Here is a 13,426-nt window from a genome sequence, read left to right as displayed (position 1 = left end):
TAATTTTATGATTATGATTTTATGTTTATGATGTGCATGTGTAATTCTGATGTTTGAATGAGTATCCAGTATTTTGTTAGGAATAAATTAAAGGTACACACAGATTGAAAAAATTCAAATGACCATATTTTTTTTTTTAATTTTTAAGGATTCAAATAATAACCATAAATGCTGGCCGTCCTAAACTGTCCTGTGTTGACCTGAGAGCTCTATTAAAGCTGACACACACACACTGCTAATTGCTTGTCCGCTGCGTGACTCACTTGTGTAGCTTGTTTCCCTTTAAATTGTGATTTACAGTAGCTGGTATAATCACCTGTGACAGTCCTGACATAACATACTATGAGCTGTTGTATCATAATGTGTTGTTTTGCCCATTACTGTGCGTGCATCTGTGCTGCTCTGTGTGCATGAGCGTACATGCACATATTGCTAATGCAAGAACTTAAAACAACCTCCTGGCCAATCAACAGGCTTCAGGTTCGAATGACCTATTAGCCAAATGTGTTTATTCAGTGTTTAGTCACTATTACCCTCAGTATGATCCCTGCACTAAAGGGCTAATGGCTGAAAAATTTCTCCCTCCCCAAGCCCGACTTCACCGTAAAATAATTGATCGCATGTGAGAGCAACTGGCACGCGTTTCCTCTTGTTTTCCTAAAGAGGTGATATCATGCGGTCAGGCTGCTTGTTCGTCACCGAGATACAGCGTGATTGCTTCCGGTGCTGAAGAAAGAAAAGAAAGGAAAGGAAAGCAGAGATGTATGAGAGGGCAATGTGGTTCTCAGTGAGGCACTGCAGCATTAAATCACACATCGAATAATTTGGTGTTATCGCTCTAAAAACTGGCCCCCGGAACGAAGCCAAAGAAAGAACATGATTTGTTTTACAACCTGTGTTTCAAATGCTCGGCCATTACAGCGGCAGGAAATTATACTTTATCAAAAACTATACTATGCAGCCTAATTTTTTTTACCTCTTCTGGAGATAAACATTCAGCTGCATGGATTTATTTTTGTTGATTTTCTTTGGCTGAAACATAGAATTAAATAAAGGGTTACGTGAGGTTTTCTTTTTAATCTCACTGCTTTTGGTTGGGCTGTAATTTGAGAGATGTTTGTCTTCCTGTAGCCACTCAGATTACATGGTCAGTTAGAATGAATATTTTTTCAGCATTTTCAGTTGTTATGTCTTTAAAATGTGGTCTGACTTGTCAAAAATCAGTGTGGGCTCCTCTTGTGGAGATTATTACTTGTTTTACCTTCAGTGTTGTTAATAAAGAAATCAAAATCGATCTTGCTCAGCTCTTTTTTATTTGACATATACTTTGATATTTTATCATTAGTTAGTTCGTGTAAACCCACATAAGCAGTTTACTTACAGTACTACAAGAAGGAGTGTGTGTGTGTGTGTGTGTGTGTGTGTGTGTGTGTCCAGTAGATTTCTCTTTCTTTTTGATGCTTTGTGAGTATTTCTGGTTATTTGCTGTGTCCATCCCATGTAACACTACCCTTAACAACTGTGCCCATGCTGCAATGGTGTGTGTGGGTGTGTGCATCAAAGAGTGTGTGTGTGTGTGTGTGTGTGTGTGTGTGTGTGTCCTATATGTTACATTTACCTAAACTGCTGCTCTCTCCTTTTCCTGCTTCATTTTGACAAATTTGCGTTTCCAGGAAGCCTCTGAGGTCAGCGCAGCATCTGTTGCTACTTAGGTCCAAGATGCAGTCATGAGCACTTGCACACACACACACACACACACACACACACACGTGCATGGTGCAGGAGCTGCTTTGTATAAGTTACTGAAGAACTGAGACCCAATCAGACATGAAGGCGTATTTAAAGTTCCCAAAGTGACTTTAAAGAGGAGTCCAGGTCTAGACCCCCAGGTTTAACGGGGAGGGTTAAGAGGGTGTATGTGAAGGAAATGGATCATTATTTTAAGAGGTCTAAATTAGAGTTATAAAATAATTTTTGCATTATACACAGTGGAGCAGTTAAATGCAATAAAAGAATGCAATTTTTTTTTTAACAAATTCAGACTTTCAACTCATGTCTCTTTTTTGAGAGTAAATTAGCTCTGACTCCATGCTGTCTTATCTTCTTCTTAGCATGTGTGCATGTCCGTTTCTTCTTTATATATCAGATCACTGACTTGCAGACGGCTGTTCATTTTCTCAGAGCTCCGGCCAAAGCCAGCAGCACACCTGGATAGTTATGCCGGTCTAGCCAAAGCCGTCCTCTGCATCAGCCCTTCACTCTGAAGTGTTTTACCCTGTCAGTTTTCATTCCCTTTCATTCACATCTCTTCGCCCAAAACCACATTCATGACCAAACATGGCCTGATCCCATCAAAGTGATGCTTCAGAATACCTCAGCGAAACCCTCAGATACTTCGGTGATACCACAGCAATGGAAGCTGAGAAGAAGAAGCCCATTTTGCTCTCACGGTTTCTGGAACAGAATCGAGGAGACACTGAGCATAGAGAGATGAGAGAAGCCAGACATCTAGAAAAGATCTGTAAGGAAAAAGGATTCTGTTCTTGGTTTGGTCTGAAGCCACAGGAACTGGGCTTCACAGCCAAGTCCCTGAGCAGAACCGACGTAACCTCAGCGGGCTAAATAGAACCCAGAACCGCAGATCACAGACCTCTGTCTTGGTATGCAGAGAGGTCTGGATTCCAGTTAAACCTCATGTTTGTTTTTTCACGTTTATGCCATGAAGAAAAGCAAAGATGAAAACATACATGCTTAAACTGAGTGATTTCACTCGGTAATTCAACACAAAACAGAATGCAATGCACCATTTATCACCTGTGGACGAACAGAAACATCCTCATCACAATCATGAGTCACCCCGTTGGTCTGGGTGACACGTCTGTAGTTTATTCTGAGTCCATTCCACATGCACCATACTGCAGCTTTGAATACACACCGGCCCACCACCTCCACAGCTGAAAATAGTTCCCCACAAATGCACTATTTACCACTGTTGGGTGAAGTTTACTGCAGACGCTTTATCTGACACATGCCAGTATTTGATGTATTACGTCTTTTATTTTGAAAGTGCAAAACAAAAAGAAGAAAAGGAAAAAGAGTCAAAATGACCCAGTGCTTTGGGAATGACTGGTGACCCAGTGGTTTTATACCCAAGAGCACTGGTTTTTTTTGACCCAGTACTGGGTTCCATGTATGACCCAAATTGGGTTAAAATTCACCCAGTACTTGGGAATTCTATGGAAAATAGTTGTGTGTCAATAGGCAAACATGATGCATAAACCATATTATCAAATATCAATGTACTGATTCCCAGCTGCGTTACTTAAATCTCTGCACAATTTAAATCATGACTATGTCATTGTGTTGTTTACTACATAATGTATGATTATAATGCAGTGCATAAAACTGATCTATTATTAGCCCGGCTAGCTCAGCTGGTAGAGCACTTTTTTAACGTTGCAATACACTTGTGTATTGTTTCTATGACAACAATATTTTAATGTTAAAGTTAGCCAGGTAGCTAACATAACGCTACATTAACAGAGGGTTGACTGCACAGTTAACAACCTTAAAAAGTGTGTGGTGATGAAAGTACAACACTCATCTGCAACATTCAGTGTCCAACTAATCTGCTTCCACAGATGGGCTTTTCTGTCTTCGTTGTGATAGTTTCCTACTGGCTTATTATACAACTCGGGATAGACAGTAGTTAAAGGGGCAGCAGTGACGACACCAGCACCTTTTCAAAAAGCCATGAAGACAGAGGCCCTAAGATGCCAGTCTCAAGGGCAACACCTTCCTGAGAAAAGTGACTTCTGATATGCAAATACAGCCCAGAAATTTGATCCATTTTCCTAGCAGATGTAGCCCGGCTAGCTCAGTCGGTAGAGCATGAGACTCTTAATCTCAGGGTCGTGGGTTCGAGCCCCACGCTGGGCGAAGGCCTTTTAAACTAAGGCTTGACCACATATGTATGTGTTACAATAAAGAGGTGCAAGCAATCTGCCATGAAAAGATACTGGTGCAGTTTGTTTGTGGTGAGAACATGTTCCGACCTTGATTGGAACCAACTGCCATCACATTACACATTGTTTGGGTTAAACGTGAGCATGTTACAGTCCTGCAGGATTATTAAAGCAGCTGTGCGGAACTTTTCGTTTTCGTTGATTATAGCGCCCCTTTGGTCGAAGCGGTATGACACCCACAGCCTGGTGTCGTAAAATTCCGACTGCAGCCGGCAATTACCGCATGCATTTGTTTTGGAGAGCGCAAGGATTAACCAACATTAGGTCAGTCCAAGTAATTAGTGGAAACAGCAAAATTACTCAGTAAATTCTCCTGTTGTGTTTCTGTTCTGATCTAATTTAATCTGTTGTGTATTTTGAGCTACTAAGGCTACCATAGTAGTGTGAGCCTCAAGTTATTCTGGGTAATGCAGTAACCGTACTGGAAACAATGAGAAGCAGCTGCGTACGTTTGGTGTAAGGAGGAATAAACAGTTAACAAGTCATCTGCTGAGTCCGCATTATTATGTGAAAAGAATACTCCGACATCTTGCGCGGAGGAATACACTGGTGAGCAACAGCTGCAGCTGGCTCTGGGACAGGTACGCTAGGTCACTCGGTAAAAGCAAACAAAGAGACGACACGGACGATATTACTCACCCGACTGAAAGCTGCCCATCAGTTCCTGCAGGCCTGGGGCGTTTTTTCCAGTTCATCTTAGGAACATGAAAAAAAGTTTCAATCACGCCAGGATTAGTGATTGCTGCAAAGTTTTCACTCCTTGTGATGCACTCTCTACGGCGGTTTTCCTCGATGGTAGCACCGAATCCCATTGTGTGCAGCAAAATGGGAGCGGAGGATTCAGCCTCTCTTCTCGCCTGCTCAGCATACAACACAAGGAGTTCCTCATCTGTGTACTCCAGCTCAAACAGGTATGGCTCTGGATCTGTGTCCGCTACAAGAAACTCTTCAAAATCGCGTTCAAAGTCGTCCATTGCAGCTAATAAAATCCGGAGATATCGTTAGGCTAAATAAACAGCTGAGTTTTGTTTACAGGCTACGTCTGTGCCTGCTCACCGGTGTATCCCTCCGCGGATCACAGCGCAGGACATACTGACCCCCTATAAGTGCAATGCTAACCGCTGAGACCCAGCCACTGGACGTACAGACACAAAAAAGATATCGATCATGTTGTCTCAATATGAAAATGATAGAGAAAGGGCATACCTCCCAAATTGTCGGAGTATTCTTTTATGTGAAGATACACAGTGAAGACATAACATAATCCTAACACAGCAAAGCTGTTACCTGCAGCCTTCTCTTGCAAAGCTAACGCTACCAAAGTTAGGTCAGTCCAAGTAATTAGTGGAAACATGCTAACGTTACACACAAATTAGTAATAAAGTAAGACCTGTTCATAAATGTTCTGGTGTGGCGCTGAATTTCTTATAAACTGAGGACAACTGCCTGCTGTATATTTGTGTTCATGGTCACAGTCACAGATAATTTTAAATGATGCTCCTTTGTTATCCGCCATGACATCAAAAGTACAATCAAGTCCTCATAGATACATCTCTGGTAAAACTGTTAGGTGTTATGTGTTCAGCAATGCCCATTGCGTACTGCTTACTCGAAGAACACTTCTGTGGTTTAATCGCTGCGGGCCGCAGCAAGTGAGCAGAATCACTTCCGCCTCGGGTGCCGTATTCTGGTTTACTGACTTCCGCTACCCGAGCGAGGCTATGCTAAATAGCCATATAGAGAAAGGCTTTTTTGTCGCTGTTGGGTTCAAATAAATATGCGGATCTTCAAGGGGGGGTGATACGAACTAGGGACAGTTTTATTAATGGTAAAAAGTTCCGCACAGCTGCTTTAATGTGCACCTCCTCCTGTACTGCCTTAATATGCACATTCAGCACATCCAATGCATCAAAACATTGTTTTCTAGTTGGAGCCACGCCTCGTTTTCAAACTGTATGGTTTGACTAAAATGAACAATGACAGCAACATAGTCCACGATGACCATCCTTAAAATCAACCTGCATAGTTGTCCCTCCATTGTGACATTAGAAAGTATCACATTGATCTTGAAAGTGTACTCTTCTTCAACGTTTTGTTTACTTTCTGGATTTGTCCAGCATGAAAAAATTTTGACCAATCAAGAGCAGCTTTCTCACGCAAGGCATTTTATCTGGTCTGCTTGCAAAATTTGGTCCGCTTGTAAATGCTGCCGTGAAAACACAAACCAATTCTAGGCACATATGCAACTTTGTAAGAAAATTAGTCCCTGATTCGGACCAGAACAAGCAAACTCTAGGTCTGAAAGCACCCTCAGAAAGACAGTAGCTAAAGGGGCAGCAGTGACGACACCAGCACCTTTCTTAAAAGTTTAGATATTTTCAACTAGAAGTGTTTGATCGTCTGCATAAAAAAAAGCCAGTGCTCTGATAAAAGACGCTGAGCACACCACGTTTTCTCTAGGTGGCCGAAAAACGATATTGGCACCTGTGGACACAGGCCCTAATGTACCACACTTAAGGGTTAACACCTTTCTGAGGAAAGGGGCTTCTGGTATGCAAAAAAAATATACAATTTTCAAGGAAGTGGAGCCCTGCTAACTCAGTCGGTAGAGCATGAGACTCTTAATCTCAGGGTCGTGGGTTTGAGCCCCACGTTGGGCGAAGCAGTTTTGGACTAAGACCTACCCAGACATGAATGTATAAGAGTGTACCCTGTACTGAGGACTCTAAAGAGAGCTGTAAAGTCACCACATCACTCTTCCACTCATGTGTAACTGTAATGTACTGCAATGCTGCTTTGAAAGCTCACCTTAATAGCATTCAGAACTCGTCACACTTAATCACGGACTTTCTATGTCAACAAGTGCAAGGTACCCTGGGTCTGTCTGTTGTGGACGTTCTGAGATGCCATGTCAGCCTGTCACATGCACTGTGTTTTCAAAATACACATCCGTTTTCACAGGAAATGTACTGTTTGCATAGAGTCTCTTTCAAAATATTCCTACGATGTCAGTACAACACCGCAAAATGACCTTTTTTTCCTTTAAAAACAAACACACATGGTTACATTTAGCGAACACAAATTCGGTGGGGTTTAGGAAAAACAACAGGGTTTGGCTTTGACTTGGAAAGTCAGTAGTTGTTGGACCCATCCAGCAGCATTTTTCTCCCTTAACTTCCGTTGTTGTCTGGTCACTGCCCAAGCGTCGCTATTCATTGACTTCAAAATGAGACCAGGTTGACTTCTTCCTGAATGAAAGGGTTTCCATTTTTCTGGGCTATGTCTGCAGTTTTCATAGCTGGCACGATAGCAAATAGATGCATTCCCTCAAATTTCAAGCTTACACTTTGACATGAACTTTGTTTTTCTCGTTTATGAAAAAAAAAGGCCAAACAGCATCTTTCTACCAGCCATTTTAGTTGCCTTTGTTTGCACTGCTACACTGAGCTGTGCTCGTTGCTGAGCTCCACAGAGAGGAGATGTTAAGATGTTAAGATGCTGCCCCGCAGGGTGATGGACTCTCCGTGGCCCGCCGTGTTAACAGGACAGACCTGTTAGAGGAGCGAGGACCACCCCAACGCAGCTTCCCTCAATAAAACTCAACCAGATGTGTAATGAAGGCCGGTGTATGTGTGAGGACGGTGTGTGTATGTGTGAGTGTAATCATTCTCACCTGTGTTGCCGTGTGTGCTGATACAACCCCCTGTGTGGAGGTTAATGGATGCAGCGACACCCTGTTGGGTTTGACCAAGTTTCTGCCCGTCTCCCTTTTTCCCCTCTCTCCCCTCTTTCCTCTCCTCTTCCCAGTCACAATCCTGCAGATCTTACATCACTTCACCCTCCTCTTTTCTTTTTGTCCCGTCCAACATTTTCTTTTTCTATTTGCGGTGTTTTAGGTTCTCTTAGCCCTCAGGGCTTACATGCGGAATTAATTTTCATATTCCCTTTCCGTAATTCCCTTTCTCCCAAAATCCTCCTCCTTAACTGACAGCCACCCCCCCCCCCCCCCCCCTTCACCTCCTGTACCTCCACCTCCTCCTCCCCTTCATCCCCTCATCCCTACCTTACAGCTGTTGTTTTGGATTAGTCAAATAGCTCCTGTCAGATCCAGTGATCCCTCTCCTTTGCCACCCACAGAGCTGCGCTGCACACTCCACTCACTCACACTTTCTGTCTCCCCCTCAGCCTCTCTCTCGCGCACGTGCACACAAACTCTTTTGACGTCTCTGACAGGTGCGTGTCAAGGTGTCTCTGTGGGCAGGGCCAGGAGGTTGTCGCGGTTTAGAGGGCTCTGTGGGCTTTCCCTCTTTTCAGGTCCAGGTAGGCGCAACGGTGCTGGTGTATCCTCACACCTCTCAGCAGACAAAAAAAAAAGAGGTTGTTGTTCTAAATCGGACAAGGAGCGTCATAAATTCCCAGAGTTTTACGTCCCTGGAATTCACCTTACCTTTCAACTGCTCCTCTCTCCTTCTTCTTCTTCTTTTTCTTCTTGTGTCTCGAGGAGTCTTTATTATTTTTTGTGGAATTTTGACAGCTGCAGGTCTGGTCATCCATGCTGGGCGAGACAGACTGACACTGAAAAGAGTTTTGACATGATGATGGCAAGAGTAATAGTGTTATTTCAGTCATTTGGAGGAAGGGAGTTACTGTGTGTGTGTGTGTGTGTGTGTGTGTGTGTGTGTGTGTGTGTGTGTGTATATGTGTGCCTGTGTGTGATAGAAAGAGAGAGTCCAGTTGCAATAGCACAGCAAAGATATGCATCGAAGCAGAATTGGGAGAGGTGCTACATAGTAATTTGACAGAGACATGTCAAATCAGTGATGTTGTTTCAGTGATTACAGAAATCACTTTAATACAGTATAGGGGCGCGGTGCAAAGACAACAAAGAGTAGCTGTTACTGTTATAAATGAGTGGCATAAACCTGTCTCCTTACAACCATGTAACATCTAAATCAAGGGTCTCTAATGTTTTTCATGCCGAGGACCCCTTGGCTGAAAGAGCAACGCATTCTTACTCTGACCTTGTCATATAGCAGAGTTAGGACATGGACTTTCCACTTCCAGATACGATGTGTAAGGTACCCTGGGTGTGTTGGTTGGTGACATTCTCTGACACTGTTTTCAAGTTTGTATCAAACATGCAATGGCAGTCCAGCTTGGGTCATTTCTCAATCACAGACTGCCATCTTGGGTATTATATGAACATACACAGTTTATAAGACTACTAAACTGTTTTTATTTCCTCCAGCTTCACATCAACTTTTCTTGGTGTTAAAACATGCTTCTCTCACATGTGTACGTGAGGCACATCTTTACACTTATACATTGTGCTTAAATCACAAAGATAAACGCTGACCAGGTGGTCCGGTCCTGAGAGGGGACTTGATATGCTAATTTTTAGGCTCATACTTGGATTTTATCCTTGGATTTTAAATTTTAAGGTTTCAGTTGGTCAAAGACACGATAGAGCAGGAGACCTCTCGCTTCACAGCACACCAATGAACGTCAGTCACACACAAATGGTGAAACACACTGACATGCAGATAAACAGCTGAACAGGTGCGTGGCAGAAAAGACACAAACAAGCATGCAAACTAACGGTAGTGACATATGTTTTTTAACATCTGTGAGTTGTGATTAAATCTCCAGGGCACAGCTGACATTTGTGTCTTTGAGATTTCATGATCTTTACAATATAAAGGCTGTTTATTTTTTGGAATATGGAGTAGAACTTTAAATAGGACCTATTATGTTCATCTTCCAGTTCATACTTGTGTTTTGGGTTTCTGATAAAAGAGTTTTATGTGACCCGTTCTCAATCTGAAGTCGTCAAAATCTGGGGCTCGGGCAGTGACTTGTGGCGCCAGACACAAGAGAAAAAAGCTGTCGTCATGATACGTTGCCAGGCGCCATTATATTTTAACAGCACCTGGCATCGTCAGGGGGGAAAGGCGGCGGGACAAGGACCAAAGTTAAGGTAGCGAAAGTCCAAGTAGAGCCGGTGGGAGGGGTAGTGGATGGGTCCCACAAACACCAGCTTTCACCCAGGAAGCAGTGTTTGCGTGCTTATTCTAAAAGAGACTGTATGCAAATGGGACATTTTCTGTGTATTTTGAAGAAAGACAATGCATGTAACAGGCAGAACTTGACACAGTGTTCCAGAACGTCAACAACCATGCACCCAGGGTACCTTGCATGTTGTATCTGGATGTGGAAAATCCATGACCAAACCTCAATGTGTGACGAGGTCAGAGTGAGAATCTGTTGGTTTACGTGTTTTATTAATGGTCTAAAAACACCTTATTTTCCTCACACTGTGCTGGAACATCCATATTCACCCTCTGACTTAAATGCTCCTTTTTAGTGCCTGTTTCTTTAAGTTCCCCTCCCAAAAAAGCCCAGTCTGCTCTGATTGGTCAGTGTTTCCAGGTGTTTCATACCCTGGAGACTCTGCACCATCACTGCAGATGGAGGAAATGACTGGAACTAGCATCAGTATATCAGCATTTACTACCGTGAAAAAACACTGATGAAAGTTTCTTAATACAACCAGACATGTCCCAGTAGTAACAACATCAGCAACAAATATTGCATGATTTCCTGATGTTAGCATGTAGCTACATGTAGCAGTGTAGGCTACATGTAGCATGTAGCTTCATGTAGCAGTGTAGGCTACGTAATGAGAACACTTGCAGTAGCCTAGCGTGCCTGGTGCAGATGATCACATAAAGAATTCTGTCACCAGCTGATCACCAGCTTGTCTCTCAGGTAGAAAAACATACATTTACAATTTACATTCACCCCATTAGCTGAAACTTTGGCCACTTTTAATATGAACATCCAACACTGTAACATCATATATGTGACAGAACCCCTTCCCACCCCAGACCCTGTACTGAGATCTGAGGGTGAGATCAGATTCTTGTTTTCCCAAAAAGCTTTAAAGCCCTTCAACAAAAATCTAATATTCTTTTAATTAGACTACTGTCTGCTTTGTTTCAGCCTTCACATATCAATCATGGTAGCCGTCAGCTCTTTACGAACATATAAATAATGAATCAATCACACCCTCAAACTTACACACACATAGATTGATGTGGTGGCTTTAATCAGTTAAATAGCTCTGTGCCAATTAAAAGTATTTCTATCCAGTTAGCAGACGCTATTATAAAGCGATCAGAGTCTCAAACGCTTGATGAGTGTAAGTGTGTATTTGTGTGTTTGTGTGAGAGAGGCTTTACTGAGCTATGTAAACTACAGATTGATATTTGAGGTTTTCTTTTCAAATAAATTTATATTAGACCCCATTGTTCAGGTTTATTCCCACGATACCTAATTTTGCTCAACACAAAAGGCCCTCTTATGTTTATATACATCACCTCCTGAAGTCACCTCATGTCCAAACTGCTTTACTCACAGCTGGTGAAACCCCCTGTCAGAAAATATATGATTTTTTGGAAACAGCATCTTCCCTTTCCTCTTTTAACTCTTTCTCCTTCGCCTCCTCTCGGCCTCGTCTCTCCATCCTGGTGTTTTCTCTCCATCGGCCCCCTCTTGCCCTGCGTTCTCCTTCAGTTTAGGACAAGATCTGACCTCCTCCTCCGGCCGCAGGCTTCCTCCTTGAAACAATGGTAGGGCAAAGGAGCTGTGTGTGTAGAGAGGTGTGTGTGAGCCAGTTTATGTGCAAATGTACTGTATATGTATAATATGTTGTTGCGTCTGTGTGTGCAGGTTTTGTGCATACTAATGGGTTCTGTGTAGAGATTATATGTTATGTGGATTTATGATGCAGGAAACAGCGACTATGTCACTGTAAAACAATAGGAGATTCACAGCGCTACATGCACACACTCTTTTGGCACTTCTCCTGAGACCCCTTCACTTCTACCACAAGGAACTCCCTTCCTGCTGCAGTGCTGGCACACACACACACACACACACACACACACACACACACACACACACACACACACACACACATACTGAGTGACACATCCCCTGGGCTCACAAGTTGTCAGGACAAAGCTTCAACAGTTGTGTATCCTCTTTTTAAAAGTAAGGGTTAAAAAAGAAGAAGAAGTAAAGCACAAGGGAAACAGCATGGACAGGATACAGGAAATAAAAGTGAGAAGACTTGCACTTTATGGCTGTGAGGAGAGAAAGAGAAAAGTGTCATGCATGCGTCGCCCTCATATATCAGCTAACTGACCCTTCCTGCTTTGATAACCTGTGCCACATGCAGCCATACGCTCTTACAAGGCTGGAAATCGCTGCATTATTGTTGCACAGAAAATGATAGATTCCCAGTGTTAGCCTATAGCCTGCCCACTATGTGTAATCTTCATGAGACAATAGCCTTGAGTGCCAGTGTTCACTTATAGAGGTATAATAAGCTTTCTCTCATGTAACCCTTCCCCCCCTCTGTTTCGACAGAGGCGCTGAAGGCCCACTTGAGACGGGCAAAGATGTCGGAGCCACCAGTCCTCTCCCTCCCGAGTGAATGCACACGGTCAACCCAAGATAAAGGTGACATAAAATACATGAGATTATGCTTGTTCCATTGAGCTTTTTGCCCATTTCTCTCTCACAATGCAGTAACAGTCAATCACCTGCATAAAACCGCCTAAATATAGGGTTTAAGACTTGTTACACCACTACCCGCAGGCTTGTAATTGAAACTTTTCCATTCTGTTTTTTTTCAAATGCTTTGGCTGCCGAGGGGAGATTGGCAGCTCTGAGTGGCCAGCAGATGAAGCGGCTGGCGCGCTAATGAATAGAACGCTGATTGCAGGATCCCCAAGATGCAAATTACCGTGCCTGCCACCCCTGACGACCGGCAATTACCGGGCCGCCGCGGCGGACGCCTCGTGCATATTCATCGCACCCGCTGGGCATATTGATCAACAACTTACTTCAAGCAAGAAGCACTGAAATGTATCATGTCGCTCAGTCAGTGCTAAAAAAAAAAAGTACTCTTCATTTTCCTGTTGTCAAATTTGACACAGTAGCATGTAGCAGGACAAGGCCTTTAACTATGGAGGGAGTATTTAATTTAATCAGGCTCAGGTGTAATTGCTAATATGTCACATTCAAAAAGAAATGACAAAACATGTCATTCATCTGGAAATAATCTTGGTTCAAATATTAATTCCTGCTTGTACTTAACTCATTAACTGCACTAAAAGTTCACTGCCCCCAGTAATGGCACACGGCTTTACGTTTTGTCTTCATCTTGACAAATGTTTCACTTTTTAAATATCGTGTTTATCAGGCTTTTCTTAATTCAGTTATAGTGGTCAAAATCAGAATGAGTTTTTAATTTTCACATTTACGTCACACCACTTATGCTCAGTAGGGATTAGTTCAGTTTCATTTAGTTTTAGCATGAATTATGTATTTGC

The 13,426-nt window shown here is 42.8% G+C and overlaps 2 non-coding genes across 2 annotated transcripts; both read left to right on the top strand.

The window, feature by feature from the left end:
• The first annotated feature begins 3,866 nt into the window (after positions 1-3,866).
• trnak-cuu (transfer RNA lysine (anticodon CUU)) lies at positions 3,867-3,939 on the top strand. Its single transcript has one exon. It is a non-coding gene; the product is annotated as a tRNA-Lys (tRNA).
• Positions 3,940-6,612: 2,673 nt separating this feature from the next.
• Positions 6,613-6,685, top strand: trnak-cuu (transfer RNA lysine (anticodon CUU)). The gene has a single exon. It is a non-coding gene; the product is annotated as a tRNA-Lys (tRNA).
• The last annotated feature ends 6,741 nt before the right edge of the window (positions 6,686-13,426 follow it).

The sequence above is a fragment of the Epinephelus fuscoguttatus genome, linkage group LG18, assembly GCF_011397635.1.
Source record: "Epinephelus fuscoguttatus linkage group LG18, E.fuscoguttatus.final_Chr_v1".
NCBI classification, from domain to species: Eukaryota; Metazoa; Chordata; class Actinopteri; order Perciformes; family Serranidae; genus Epinephelus; species Epinephelus fuscoguttatus.
The sequence above is the reverse complement of the archived record's forward strand: the minus strand, read 5'-3'. Positions and strand labels throughout refer to the sequence as shown.